The 16,148-nt window shown below is 44.0% G+C and overlaps 1 protein-coding gene across 1 annotated transcript in view; it reads right to left on the bottom strand.

The window, feature by feature from the left end:
* cryl1 (crystallin, lambda 1) overlaps nt 1-16,148 on the bottom strand; it is a 63,127-nt gene that overhangs the window by 37,133 nt on the left and 9,846 nt on the right.

Raw genomic sequence — 16,148 nt, 5'->3', positions numbered from 1 at the left:
AAATGTTTTCATTGTATTGTACACTTATGTAATAGTGAAGCAATGCTTTGTATGGTGTGTCCTATAAGTCCATGTGGGCGTGGCACCTCGGGTGCATGACACATACATAAATCAATCTATCTATCTATCTATCTATCTATCTATCTATCTATCTATCTATCTATCTATCTATCTATCTGCCTGGTATCTGCTGAGCAGCGTTGATTTTGACAGCACATTTTGATTTTTAGTTTGAGTCGTAGACAGTCTCTTGAATGTTTTAGTGTTAGTCTAGTTTTAAATCTACAGTTGATTTGGTCGGCTAAAATGTATTCTGGCGGGCCTTGATGCCGTCGTAATGAAGTGTAAAATGAAGTGTAAAATGACTTATACTGGATCTCTTTGTCCACTATATAGTCCCTTCCTAACATTTTAGTGTAGTTTTTATGTGTTGACGAAATTGTCAACATATTTAGTCTTAGTTGTAGTCCTCATAGCTTAGTTTTCATTTAGTTTCCATTTAGTTTTCGTCAGTGAAAAAAGGTAGTCGACAAACATTTTTCATAGTATTAGTCGACAAACTGCTGCTGAGGGACATTGATATTCACTTTCATGGCCTGTGGGGCTTCATCTGGTGTTTCATCCATGCTTCATGGCCTGTGGGGATTCATTCATCTGGTGTTTCATCCATGCTTTCATGGCCTGTGGGGATTCATTCATCTGGTGTTTCATCCATGCTTTCATGGCCTGTGGGGATTCATCTGGTGTTTCATCCATGCTTCTGGTCTTTCATGGCCTGTGGGGCTTCATCTGGTGTTTCATCCATGCTTCATGGCCTGTGGGGATTCATCTGGTGTTTCATCCATGCTTCATGGCCTGTGGGGCTTCATCTGGTGTTTCATCCATGCTTTCATGGCCTGTGGGGCTTCATCTGGTGTTTCATCCATGCTTTCATGGCCTGTGGGGATTCATTCATCTGGTGTTTCATCCATGCTTTCATGGCCTGTGGGGATTCATTCATCTGGTGTTTCATCCATGCTTCTGGTAAGACTCAAAGCTCCCCAGGGCTCTTTACTAGGCCCTCTCCGGTTTTCACTCTCTAAAATGCATTTCCTTTTTGACTGTCTGAGTGTGACATGTTGGATATGTATGTGATCAACATCACAATTTATTGTGAATATGAATGGTGAGATTATGATTTATTTTGTTATTTTGAAGAGGGTGGTTTTGTGATGACAGTTTACCAGGAGCCACGGAGGTTCGTGGTTTGGTTTAGGTTTAAAGTTCCTAGACGGAAAGGTCAGTTTGTTTAACTGCTCCCTTTGCTTGCACTGGGTAGAGCATAGGCAACAAATAGTTGCGGATTATTTTTGCAACTCCTGATATTTGGTGGATACACTCTTCCCCGGCCTACTCATCGGCTGTGATTGAAACAGCCTAAGAGACAAAGGCATTATGCCACAAGCAATGTTCCCTCTAAAAAAATGTCGGTCTGAGCAAACATTCAAACCTGCTGAGCAGACATCAGCAACTACTGAGCAATCATACATCACCTTGACACCAACTATCCAAACGTTAGATAATGCGAAGTGAGCGCCCCTCACTTCACACAGGTGTGAATTCTTTCTTTTTTCCAAATGGATTTTGGTATACAAGTGAATCAATGAATAGTTACATAAGGTTACGCAAGTTACATTTTTGAGTGGTGCAAACCACTCCAATAACCAGCTTTGTCTGTCTGTATGTATGTGTGTACCTGTACGTGGGACCCAAAAAAATGAGAATGGTTACTATGGTCACTGACATTACGTCAGACCACAGCTGATCAGGCTATATAAGACCTTGCACCACTCAGTTCACACGGGTGTGATTTTTATTTTATATCAAGGTGGTAGGCTAGCAATTTTAGAAATATTCTGTTAGTCTATATCAGTGAAGGTTCTCAACCTTTTCAGGCTGTGACCCCCCAAAGTAATCATATTTGAACTGGGGACCCCCCACCCAGACAAGCAACAGAATGGTTCCACAGATAAATATTGTGAAAATAGCCGATCTACAAACTCGTTGTGAACTTGTAGATCGGCTATTTTCACAATTGTCGCCTCTTTCTTTATTATTTAATAATCTGGCCAATGTTTGACCAGTTTTATAGCATGGTTTGCTGATTACTTTTCATGCAGTAATGGTCTTTTTCTTTTAGAGCCTTTGAGGTATTATAGATGTCTTAAAAGTCCTTAAATTGTCACTTCACTGTCATCTGGCCCTGGGGTCCTCCCCCCCCCCCCCAAATCATGTGGGGACCCACAGGTTGAGAACGACTATGAATACTCAATTGTGCATTACATGGGGGGCATGAGAAAACGTAAAAACTTTATTGACACACACACACACACACACACACACACACACACACTAAGACGAGTTTGTTGGTGTGTTTTTTAACTCCTAGTTTCTCAGATTGTCGAACGTCAGCAGCCCCTTATGGCCCCTACTACGTCAGCTATGGGCTATTATTATATAAGCTACATAGCAGAGGGATTGATTGATTGAAGAAAGATGTATTAACAGATTTGAGAATTACAGAGAGAGGTTCCATATGGGGCTAGACCGCTAGAGATGAACGTTAGCTTCCACATGTTTCATTCACAAGCACACTGGACTGGAGGCTTGTTGTGCTGTAGTGATAACCACGTTAGCTAACCAGCTAATGCGAAGCTAACGTTAGTCCCCCTCTCGTTGTTGCGCACAGCCGTTCTTTTATCCACACTTCCATCCGTTCGCCTTTTAAATCTAAATGTCCCATCAACGCACGGGTCCAAGCAACGCAATCTTATCTGGTTTCATTAACACTGACTGCAGTGCTGCCTGCTCCTGCTGTTACGTCTCTCCACCTCTAAGGTCCCCACTCGCCGTCATACACAGGAGGAGAGGAGAGGAGACCAAAGAGTCAAAAAAGGAGGGGAGGAGACCTGTCTCTCGCCTCGCCTGTGTAATCTTAATAAACTGTAAAGTAAATAGAAATAAAGTGTGGGCAAATGTCGACTCGGGATAGGTATTAATACTGTAATGTAGATGCTACTCGGGGGGGGGGGAGACAATATTTTTTTTAAAGAATTCTTTTTTTTTTTTACACCAGCGTCAGTGTCTGTGCGCGACAGATTTCAGTTGTGCGCGGGAGCATTTGGCCATGTGCGCGCGCGCTAGGGGGAACATTGGCCACAAGTCTCCCCTACCTCAGGCTGTGGAAACTGTTTGTGCCTGGAAGATGAGCAGCGTCGCCTGGTTATCAGACTAAATGCTCTTGAAGAAACTGTTTGTGAGCTTTATAGGGGATCTGTCAAGGCCTATAATGGGCCTAATAAGGACTTTGAAGATACAATCCCTTCCCAGATGCCCCGCCCACTCTCTAAACCAGGGCTAGATACACAAGCCTGGATCCGATGTGGGGCGAGACCCAAAAACACCTCAACACCCTGTTTGGCCCGGAGTCGCAGACGTCGCAGAGGAAATATCACCTGTTCATCCAACATTCATCATAAACCCCAGCAGAGTGATGTGAACCTGACCAACAGATTCAACATCCTGAGTTATGAGGATTTCCCTCAGCTGGATGGTCATCATCATCCCACTACCTTCTCCCCAGAGTCACCTGGAGATATGCCTGCCCACCAAGGTTCTCCTAAACTCTCATCGGAGGCACCAGATTCCCCACAATTTCTGGAGCTGACACACCTAGAGGCATCAGTGGCTGCTGCTACCGGTGCTCCTGCTGCTGTGAGTATTGATCGGGCACCCCTCCCTACTGTCACCTCTGCTATGGTGAACATAGAGGTGCAAGATGGTGCCATCACTGTTTCTGCTTGTGGGGGGGCAGTAGATGGAGCCAGCACTGCTGTAAGTGGAGAGGTGGCCATAAACACCTCTACAAAAATGGCTGTTGAGACGGTAGCCACCACTAATTATACCACCCTCACTACTGTTGACAGAGCTGCTCCTGTTCAAACTATGTCTCGGACACTCTTATTATTGGTGACTCGATTGTCCGCTATGTCTCTGTGAAAGGTTGCGAGACAAGGTGCTACCCTGGTGCTAAAGTGGAGGACATGAACACCATGATACCTCGTCTGCTGTCTGAGGTGTGTCATGACTCCCTGGTGGTTCATATCGGAGCCAATGACATCAAAGCTGATGCATCAGAACTGATAAAAGAGGATTTTAATAGATTGCTGGATACTCTCTGGGAGACTGGAAAGAACATAGCCATTTCGGGTCCTCTACCCTGTCTATATGGGGATGTGAAGTACAGTCGCCTTCGCCAATTACATCTTTGGCTGAAGGAATGCTGTTGGTCCTGGAGCATTCCCTACATAGATAACTTCACTGTTTTTTATAACAGATATTACCTCTTCAACAGGGATGGCGTGCATTTAAATAGGTTTGGAGCCAAGTTGCTTTCTATGAATATTTCTGATACATTGCAAGCCCTCTGTCCATATCGCCAAATGCCTGAAAATTGAAGCTATGTATGTCCAAGCTCTACAGTAGCCCAATTAACTTACCCTCCTCAATTCTCACCCCAGTCTAGGCTTGGGCAGCTAAGTAACCATGAAAATACTGCCCCACTAATATCATTTTTACCACTGCAGTTACCTTTACCACCTACTGTGCCTGATATTGATTTTGTGGTCAATGTTGACAATGCTCAATCACACGTGGGCATTTGTAATATAACCACAATAGTGTCAATGCACAGGTTAAATAAACGGATCACAGTAGAAACTTCCAATGCCACTAACCTGATTCATATACCTTGCATTTCAAGTATCTCAGACACTGCCCCAACAATGTTAAAACTCGCCCTTTTGAATACAAGATCCCTGCGTACGAAGTCTCAGTTAATTAATGATTTTATAACCTCTTACAAGCTTGATTTTATGTTTTTAACAGATTTGGCTGGATGCAGATGATGGAAATGCTGTTCTTATTCAATCTGCCCCACCAAATTTTACTTTTGAATTTGAAGCACGACAAGGCAAATTAGGTGGGGGTACATGTGCCTTTTTCAGGGATATATTTATTTGTAAAAAGCTGTCATTTGGAGAGTTCCTATCTTTTGAATATGTATCATGTAAAATGGAAATGAAATGCTCTCCATGCATTTTACATGTAGTTATATATAGGCCACCAAGATCCCTACATTTCCTTGAGCACTTCACTGAGATGCTCTCAATTATTTGCACTGAATTTGACTGTCTAGAACCCTCAGGTCATCTGGGGCTGGCCTACTGATAGTTCACCCGATAGTTGGAACAAAACATGGTGAAGCAGCATTTCACTATTATGCACCAAAAACCTGGAATAACATTCCAGGTTACATTAGGAAATCCCCAACCATAGCCATTTTTAAATCCAATTTAAAAACGTATTTATTTAACATTGCCTATCCCAGTGATGTCTAATAACAGCTAGGTCTTGCCTGGGCTTTAAATTAGCTGTGTTTTCTGTTTCTATCAAAGGTGGGAGTATTTGTTGTAATGTATATGCTCCTATATCTTATTTTAATTGTATCTATTATAATCTGTATTCATTTTAAAGTGCACTGTTGCACTCCTGTATTTGTTTTTATCCTGTAAAGCACGTTGAATTGCCTTGTGTATGAAAGGTGCTATATAAATAAAATTGCCTTGCCTTGGGTTAGTTTGAGCATTTAACTAATCCCAAGTTCGGGAGGAGGGGAGGGAGGGGGGGGGGGAGGAGGGGAGGGAGGGGGGGGGGAGGAGCGGTAAAGAGACTGCAGGGGTTTTGTTTTGTTGCAATGGCAGTTTTTTACATGTTTGTTTTCTTGTGTCAGCATTGATCAATAGAGGGTCACACACACGACACAAGACTGCATTTCAAATAGTTTATTTCATATTTGAAACAAACGTTTCGGCTATCCAGCCTTCATCAGTGTGAAGGCTGGATAGCCGAAACGTTTGTCCATTGTTTCAAATATGAAATAAACGATTTGAACTGCAGTCTTGGTGTGTGCGACCCTCTACCCTTGATTGTCTCCACCAGGCCGAAGGCATGAGGAGAATGTTTGTCTCCACCAGGCCGAAGGCATGAGGAGAGAGTATGTTTTGCACTCCGTCCGTGTGTGTGTGTGTGTGTGTCCGTCCGTCCTTCCGTCCGTCCTTCCGTCCGTCCTTCCGTCCGTCTGTGTACAGCTAATCTCCGGCACCGTTAACCCGGTCGATGCCAAACTTTGCACACACACTCCCTGGATGCCAACGATGAACCTCTGCCCCACATTTTCCAGAACGGCCTGTTATAGCGCCACCATGAGGCAGCTTTTCACATTTTTTGCCTAAAACTGCACCGATCTGCGTGAAACGTTGCATGCACACTCCCTAGAGGCCAAGGACAAACCTTTGACCTGCATTTTCCGCATCTGCCTTTTATAGCGCCACCAGGAGGCCGACTTTTGTAAAACACATTTTGTGATATTACTCCTCCAGATTCTGTCCAAAAATCTCACAAATCGTTACACAGTATCTCTATGGTCATGTGCTCAAGTCGGATCTGTCTGATATTTCATATTCCATCCTAATTGGCTATAATTGGCTTTCACAGTTTGCAAGATTGCCCCGTTTTGAACAATAGCCTCAAATCATGAACGCAGCATTCAATTTACATGAAATCTTTCACACATTTTCTTACTAGGCTGAGGAATATATCCCACCCTTTTCACATTGGCCTGTTATAGCGCCACCAACAGGTTGATTTTTGCAAAACACATTTTTGGAACAAAATGCCTCAAATCATCCAATTGCCATCAAAGGCGTATGAAGAAATGGCAATCGGTACACATGATCTCTGTAGTCATGTGATCAAGACGAGTCTGTTGGATTTCTCAGATTGTACACTGATTGGCTAAGATTGCCTTCCAAAGTTTTCAGGAGTGGCCCGTTTGGTACAAAATGCTGCACATGCCCTGCTCATCCAGAATTCTATCCTCAGAGATGCTATGAGTGATCTGGATCTGCATTTCCTCAACAAAATGAAGAAAATTGTTGCAAAAACAAATACAAAAAAACATCCTCCTAAACATTTTGCCAAACATCACACACACTCCTATCCTCCTGGTGGAGACCTGTGCCCGGAAGGGCACTTTTTCTAGTTTTGATATGTTTTGAACGGGTAGCGCCACCTATAGTCAGAGCGCGGTGGTGAAGAGTGAGCATTGATCAATAAACATATGTTTAAAATAAATATTGTCATTCTCTGAGCCCACACTCTAAAGAGTCAAGGACGTTCTTGGAACCTTTGTCTCTCATATTGCAAACAAAGACGAAGCCAAGACTTTTCCCTATAAAATATACGGGTCTTCTTCAAACCTTGAATTCTTTCAACTATCAACAGATCTGTAGAGAGAGGGAGGGAGACCCGCACACTGTCACTTGCTGGTTCAAAATAGCTTTTTATTTAATGTCCAAAATGCAACGTTTCGGTCTTTCAACCTTCATATGAAAGACCGAAACGTTGCATTTTGGACATTAAATAAAAGCTCTTGAACCAGCACAGTGACAGTGTGCGGGTCTCCCTCCCTCTCTCTACGTGTCTGCAGTCCTGCAGTCCTGTACTGCAGTCTGCTGCTTTGTCGCTGACGCACCTGTTGTTAGTAGTAAGTGGAGTGTGCGGATCGAGGTCTTCCCTTCAACTAAACAGACCTGTTGTTAGTAGTAAGTGGAGTGTGCGGATCGAGGTCTTCCCTTCAACTAAACAGACCTGTTGTTAGTAGTAAGTGGAGTGTGCGGATCGAGGTCTTCCCTTCAACTAAACAGATCTCACTTCTGCATCATGGAAACAAAGAATGACCAGACCGGTCTCCAAAATGTGCAGACCGGTTCAAGAACGTGACCTGTTCTTTAAGTCATGACAATAAACCCAAAGTCCCTATACTTATAGTTGACTGGAGTCCCCCAGGGCTCTGTACAAGGCCACCTCCTGCTGTTGTATAACCTCTATACACTAACCCATTTAGACCCGAGGCCCATTCTACAAAATACCTTCTAAATCATGACAGTTTTCTGAAAGACCTGTTGTTTGTTTCTTTGTCAGTCAGTGGTGCTCAACCTTTTTCAGGTCAAGGAGCCCCAAAAATATATGTAATTGGCCGCCGACCCCAATCTGAAAATGTTGTTCCAGGGATCCCTCCCAGAAGCAAAGATTTGAGTTAAAAATGTTCGCTCTGAAAGAATATGTATTCAAAAGTTTGTGGCACATTTTCACGATTTTTCTAAAATAGCAGAACCTAAGCTCGTATGTGAGCTTGTAGATCTGCTATTTTTCAATAGCTAAAGTATAACATAATGCATAAAACACCAAAAGGGGTTCCCGCCCAGAATGGGCTAAATACCTTTGACAAAAATAGCGGTACAACGAGTTCACAAGTGTACGTTCCCCTTGGTGGGAATGATGAGAGTGCACACATTGGTGTCAGCTAATAAGACTGAATCATAATGACATCACCTCCACGACCAACACTGTATTTCCGGGTAGATAACTGTAGTAGTGGAAGCAGTATGATTCATGAACTCATTACTTCTGGAAGTACAGGACACTTATGATCAATGTTCCCCCTAAGGTGCGCCCGTGCGCGCGCGCACACATGGCCAAATGCCCCCGTGCACAACTGAAATCTGTCGCACACAGACGCTGGTGTAAAAAAAAGTTTTTATATAAAAAAGAAATTGCCCCGAGTATCACTACAGTAATCCTATCCCGAGTCGACATTTGCCCACACTTAATTTTTTATTTACTTTACACTTTATTTAGATTACACAGGCGAGGCGACCGCGACAGATAGGTCTCCTCCCCTCCTTTTATTACTCTATGGTCTCCTCTCCTCTCCTCTCCTCCTGCCTGGGACCGAGGCTACTCCTCCTGTGTGTGACTGCGCGCGAGTGGGGACCTTAGAGGTGGAGACGTAACAGCAGCAGCAGCAGCAGTCAGTGTTAATGAAACCCCAAGAACCAGATAAGCTGGCGTTGCTTGGACCCGTGCGTTGATGGGACATTTAGATTTAAAAGGCGAACGGATGGAAGTGTGGATAAAAGCACGGCTGTGCGCAACAACAAGAGAGGGGGACTAACGTTAGCTTCTCGTTAGCTGGTTAGCTAACGTTGTTATCACTACAGCACAACAAGCCTCCAGACAGTCCGGTGTGCTTGTGAATGAAACATGTGGAAGCTAACGTTAATCTCTAGCGGTCTAGCCCCATATGGAACCTCTCTGTAATTCTCCAATCTGTTAATACAGCTTTCTTCAAAAGGGGCTGCTGACGTTCGACAATCTGAGAAACTAGGAGTTCAAAAACACAAACCAACAAACTCGGGTGTGTGTGTGTGTGTGTGTGTGTGTCCCAATACATTATTTCCGTGTAAAGCAATATTGAGTATTCATATAGCCTACCAGTCGTTCTCAACCTGTGGGTCCCCAGTGATTTGGGGGTGGGGGGACCCCAGATGACAGTGAAGTGACAATTTAAGGACTTTTAATACCTCAAAGGCTCTAAAAGAAAAAAATACCATTACTGCATCAAAAGTAATCAGCAAACCATGCTATAAAAACTGGTCAAACATTGGCCAGATTATTAAATGATAAAGAAAGAGGCAACAATTGTGAAAATAGCCGATCTGCAAGTTCACAACGAGCTTGTAGATCGGCTATTTTTCACAATATTTATCTGTGGAACCATTCTGTTGCTTGTCTGGGTGGGGGGTCCCCAGTTCAAATATGATTACTTTGAGGGGTCACAGCCTGAAAAGGTTGAGAACCACTGATATAGACTAACTGAATATTCCTAAAATTGCTAGCCTACCACCTTGATATAAAATAAAAATGTTGTAACTTGCGTAACTTTATGTAACTATACATTGATTCACTCGTATACCAAAATCCATTTGGAAAAAAGAAAAAAATCCCACCTGTGTGAAGTGAGGGGCGCTCACTTAGGGACCAGTCGAAATTTAGAAAAGGGGGCCCTGGAGGAAAATAGGGGAGGGCCATGTTTTTTTTATTTTAGTCAGAGGGAGGGTGAGCTAATTTTATTTCGAGTCCAAGGGAGGGTGATCCAATTTTGATAATAAAATAGTCCGGGTTTTATATATATATCTAATACTACAGTTTTCTGAATTAAAGTACAACTTTGGTCAACGATACCCCTCTGTTGCTTTCACTTGGTTCTTCCCAACAGGACCGGTTTTCATTGTTCCCCGTGTCAATCATTGTGCTTGGCCTATCCAAGTGTGTAAGTACACACTACAACCCACACTTTTCAATAACTTCCATAGCTTGCTGTGTTAGGTGTTAGACTACGAGACCATTGTCTGTGTTAGCCGTGAGTTCAAACCTCACAGTGAACAGTTTTTTTTCACGATTTTTGCGGTCACTTTATTTTCTCACATTTTAAAAACGCTAGCAAATTAAAGTTAGGAATAAATAATACTCAGGTAAATGTGATATTAATTAATAGGGGAGGGTGATTCCTTTTTGTTTAATCACCTGGGGAGAGGACTGGATTTTTATTTTCATTCACAGGGAGGGTGATGGTATTTTATATCAGGACACATACATTTCCTCCAGGGGTACCCCTATTTAAATTTCGACCGGTCCCTTAGCATTATCTAACGTTTGGATAGTTGGTGTCAAGGTGACGTAATGTTTGCTCAGTAGTTGCTGATGTCTGCTCACGAGGTTTGAGTGTTTGCTCAGACCGAAAAAAAATTAGAGGGAACATTGCCTGAGCACATGAAGGCTCACCAATCTTCATACAACCCCAGACAATCTACATGGAATGCACTTGAGGTGCATTCCACAGTATACAGTATACTATACACTATGCAGTATACAGCTGCAGGCATGCATAATTTGCTCACGTGACCAAAAAAGAATTCAAGATGGTATAGAAGACATCAATATCAAGAGTAAAGTGAAATTGTGAGCATACATCAGAAATGTCATAACTCATAAAAAAGATTGTATACAAATGATTAAGACCCAGATATATTATAGATACATTCATGGCTGAGGGAAGTAGGGGTGCTGGGGGGGCTGTAGCACCCCCCCCCCCCCCCCCCCCCAGGCACAGCCCCCCCTCGAACAGGAGAGAAAGAAAAAAAAAAGAGATTTAAATATGCTGTATCACAGTATTGGCACCTTATCCTGGTTAATTGCCTGTGTCAGTTCGTTCATATATAACTTGCGTGTGGAGAGGGAAAGTAAAGGCCACGTTTGCGCGTGAAAATGCGCGTGCATGATGCGCGTGCACGCGCATTTTTGCGGCGCGCGCTGTGCGCGCGCACCCCCAGGTACACGTTCAGCCCCTGCTAGTGTAAAGTACTTCCCGCGGGCCTGGATACATTATTAAATACAAGAGGAGGTGGCAGTGTGACTCCACCACGTTCCAAGGATCATAAACCAACAATCCTAGGCTTTAATTTTTCCAATCTGTGTACTAATTCTGATATACTGCTGATAATATTTCAATATTTTCCATACTCATATAAGAGGAATTAAAAAGGATGTCAAAAACAGGTCTCATTACTATTAGTTTTTGGATTATCTGTGTGAATTATTTCACAGTGTATTGGATTATCTGTGTGAATTATTTCACAGTGTATTGTTTCATTTGTGGTGTTTCACGTTTAAATTCCCTGAAGTGTACTACTGTACTAATTAAAAGATAATTATGTATTTATGTGAAGTATGTTGTTATCATCAAATGAGGCCAGAGAAAACAAAGAAACACACGTCTGTCTGTCTGTCTGTCTGTCTGTCACATAGCAGCTTTCATATTTATTTTTAGTATTTAGTATTTAAAAAAATCACACCCGTGTGAACTGAGTGGTGTAAGGTCTTATATAGACTGATCAGCTGTGGTCTGACGTAATGTCTGACGTAATGAAATCACACCCGTGTGAACTGGGTGACCATAGCAACCGTGCTAATTTTTTGAGCACAGACAGACAGACACGTAAACTAACAAAGCCAGTTGTAGGAGTAAGGCTTAAACTGTTGATGCATGACCGGCAGAGCAGCATATCTGCATATGGAGCTGGCCTGTTCTGACATCACAATGATGTTCTGACATCACAATGATGTTCTGACATCACAATGATGCGCGACCTCGCCCTTTATTAGCCAATAATTGATGATCACACCTGATCACCCCCCAACGGGCATGGATCACCCCTAGATCTCCATATATGGAGATGGCTTGTTCTGACATCACAATGTGGAATACATTTTGGGCATTTATATGAATGTAAATTTGCATTGCAGTCAGAGCAGGATTTACCGTTGGGCTAGGGTGGGCTGAAGCCCAAAAAAAATCCAATTCAAGTGAAATGTGTGTATTGTTATTGTATTTAGTTGTATTATGGTTAAACCATTGAGAGCTTCTGCCTGCCTAGTGCCTGCCTCTCTTTTTAGGGGCCTGGGTACCCCAAAATGAAAACAAAATAGCCCACAAATCGCGGGACGCACGGCTCCGCCGCGCGCCCCAAGGGAGGCCCTCAAATTTGCTCCAGCCCGGGGGCCCTCAGCAAGGTAAATCCGGCTCTGATTGCAGTGCAAACTGTACTTTCTTTGAACTGTACCCAGTCCCACTCTACAAACTTAATATAATTCTCAATCGATCAATCAATCACACACAAGGCTTTGTTTGTTCTGTCACCAATGAGACTTGCTAGCCTGGTTAACCTGCACTCCACCTTGAATACATTTCATTTCGTTCTGCGAGGTGATCGACCTGCAGGCTACAGACTTCCCACAGATGATATTGTGTCATTCCCTACCACAAACATCCTCAAATATTCTGATTGGTCTATATACCATTGGTTCCCAAGGTGGGGTCTGGGGACCCCCAGGGGTCCTTGAGAAAGTTCCTGGGGGTCCCCTGCAGCTAAATGCTAATTAGGAACCAAATGGACCCTTATGGGTCTGTAACTCAGAGTGTACAAAAATAGTTAAATTATAACTTTGATTGTACAATATACATTGGGGTCCCAGAGATAGAAATTCCATTAAATGGGGCGACCGTAGCCCAATTCAGGTCAAACCTGGGGGTCCTTGAAATGAAAATGGTTGAGAATCACTGCTAGAGCCGTGAAAATCTTCTCTTATTGGGGGTCCTTGGCATATCATTTTGAATGGGGGTCCGCAGGCTAATGAGTGTCAATTTGGGGGTCCTTGACATGTAAAAAGTAGTTCTCAAAGTGGGGTCCAGGGACCCTCAGGGTTCACTCCAAAGCACCTTTTCCAAAGCACCTTTTCCAAAAGCACCTTTTCCAAAGCACCTTTTCCAAAAGCACCTTTTCCAAAAGCACCTTTTCCAAAAGCACCTTTTCCAAAGGCACCTTTTCCAAAGCACCTTTTCCAAAGCACCTTTTCCAAAGCACCTTTTCCAAAAGCACCTTTTCCAAAGCACCTTTTCCAAAGCACCTTTTCCACCGGGGGTTGAACTATTTCTGAGTGTTTCTATTGAAAATGAATTGGTTCAGAAGCCTTAAATGTTGGTTCAGAACTGGAACCCAAAAAATTTGAAAGCCGGTTTCCGTGAAATCACGACGGTTCCAAGAATCTAGAACGGAACCAGTTCTAGAACCAAAGTTCTTTGGATGGAAAAAGGGGCGTGCCTCTGGCCAGTCACTTGGTGGCCTGCCTGGTCAAAAGGGGCGTGGCTCTGGCCAGTCACTTGGTGGCCTGCCTGGTCAAAAGGGGCCTGCCTCTGGCCAGTCACTTGGTGGCGGGCTGGAGGTCACCGGAGCTTCTGTCTCCTCGGGGTGCGAGCAAGGGGCCTGCCTCTGGCCAGTCACTTGGTGGCGGGCTGGAGGTCACCGGAGCTTCTGTCTCCTCGGGGTGCGAGCAAGGGGCCTGCCTCTGGCCAGTCACTTGGTGGCGGGCTGGAGGTCACCGGAGCTTCTGTCTCCTCGGGGTGGAAAAAGGGGCCTGCCTCTGGCCAGTCACTTGGTGGCGGGCTGGAGGTCACCGGAGCTTCTGTCTCCTCGGGGTGCGAGCAAGGGCTGGATGCAGGCCGGGCTTGTGACAATTAATGTTGGATATCTGCTGTATATTATGAGTCATGTCTCCTGCTGTTCCCTGCCTTGCCTTGTACTGTCTGGAAAATGCTGTATTTTTTGAGTGGTGTAAACCACTCCTACAACTGGCTTTTGTGTGCAGAGAAAATGAGCATGGTTGCTATGTTCAAAATAATTTCTGACGTAATTAAATCACACCCGGGTGAACTGGATGACCGTAGCAACCATGCTCATTTTTTCTGCACAAAAAAAGCCAGTTGTGAAATCACATCCGGATGTGATTTCATTACGTCAGACATGATTTCATTACGTCAGACAGACCTTACACCACTCAGTTCAAGCTGTTTTTCTGTTTCTGTCTCTGTTTTTGTTATGTATTATTGTTTTCTTGCATTCACATTTATGTTTGATTTCTGTTTCATTGTTCATGTTTCATTTTTTGAAATAAAAACAAAGTTAAAAAAAAAGAAAAAGGGGCCTGACAGTACGTTTGAACAGTGGGCGACGGCCAGATGAATTTTCCGGAAGTGCATTATTTGTCTACGGGACCCGGCGACTACCGGCGTTAGCAGGCGAACCACAGACATATATACATAGACGCCCTTTCCGGCTCTGAGGCGTGTGTCACCATTGAAGGCACTATTTTCCCGACATTCCTTGCAAAGCATTAGCGGAAGCAAAGCGGAAGCTTGACAAGCTTCCGCGTGCGTAACATAAGTCCCGGAAAAGACGCGCTGTGATTGGCCAGTAGTCACTTGAGTGACAGCGAGAGACGTGGAGGAGTCACATGAGTGACGTCACTTGGGCAGCGACGCAGTCGCCTTCAGCACTTCTAAATAAGAAAGCTGCGGAGAACTGTTGCTTTGTGTTCACTCTTTAATGTTTTCTGTTAGTAATCTAATCCCCCCTGGCTCTGATGTTGTATTGTTAATAACTTTGTTGTTTGTGTTTGTTTGTTTGTCTTGTTTTGTATTGTAATGTATATTGTCATGACTGTTATAAAGATTTGTTAAAAAAAAAGAAAAGAAAAAGCCTTCAGCACTGCACTTCCGCCTTCATTGGGATACACGTCGCTCCAATGAACTGCAGCGGCAAATGAGGCATCTATTTCTTATAATATCTATGAGGCGAACGGCCGACAGTCGAAAAGTGGGCGGAGGAACGTCACCCGAAAAGATACAAAATAATTCATCTTTTCGGGCGATACTGGGCGATTAGGCGATGTGTCGGGCCGATGCTCGTCAGAGTTTACCACAAATGGACCCATTTTGCTTCCACGTTCTAATTGAAATTAAACTGTTACACCAGGGCTCCACCGGGCGCGTCAGCGTCGTGTCAGCGTCGCGTCTCCGTCACCGTCAGGGAATGTTCCCTTTTTAATCAATGAAGGGTGGCTCCACTGCCCGCGTTGCGTGACGCGTGACGCGTGCATTAAAATTGAACCGGTGCGGTTTTTTTTGACGCACGCGACGGAGACGCAATGCGTCCGGTGGAGCCCTGGTGTTTTAAGCATCAGTCCTATGTTATATTTAGATATTGAAAAACAGCAGATCTACACCGAGTGGCGCGCTACGAGCTTGTAGGTCTGCTATTTTTGAAAAATCGTGAAAATGTGGCGGAAATCTTTGAATATATATTCTTTCAGAGCGAACGTTTTTAACTCAAATCTTTGCTTCTGGGAGTGTCCCTGGAACAACATATTTTCAGATGGGGATCGGCGGCCAATTGCATATATTTTTGGGGGTCCTTGACATGAAAATGTTTGAGAACCACTGACATAGAAACATAGGGTTTCTATGTCAGTTTGAGAAGCTGTAGTTGTCTGCGTCTTGGTCTTTAGGGCGGCTGTGGCTCAGGAGGTAGAGCAGGTCGTCCAATGATCCATGGGTCGGCGGTTCGAATCCCGGCTCCTCCTGTCTACATGTCGAAGTGTCCTTGGGCAAGGCACTGAACCCCAAATTGCTCCCGATGTGCTGGTTGGTACCTTGCATGGCTTCCGCCGCCACCGGTGTATGAATGTGTGTGTGAATGGGTGAATGTAATGCACAATCTATGTAAAGCGCCTTGGATAAAGGCGCTATATAA

This window comes from Electrona antarctica, assembly GCF_951216825.1.
Source record: "Electrona antarctica genome assembly, chromosome: 13".
Lineage (NCBI taxonomy): Eukaryota > Metazoa > Chordata > Actinopteri > Myctophiformes > Myctophidae > Electrona > Electrona antarctica.
The sequence above is the reverse complement of the archived record's forward strand: the minus strand, read 5'-3'. Positions and strand labels throughout refer to the sequence as shown.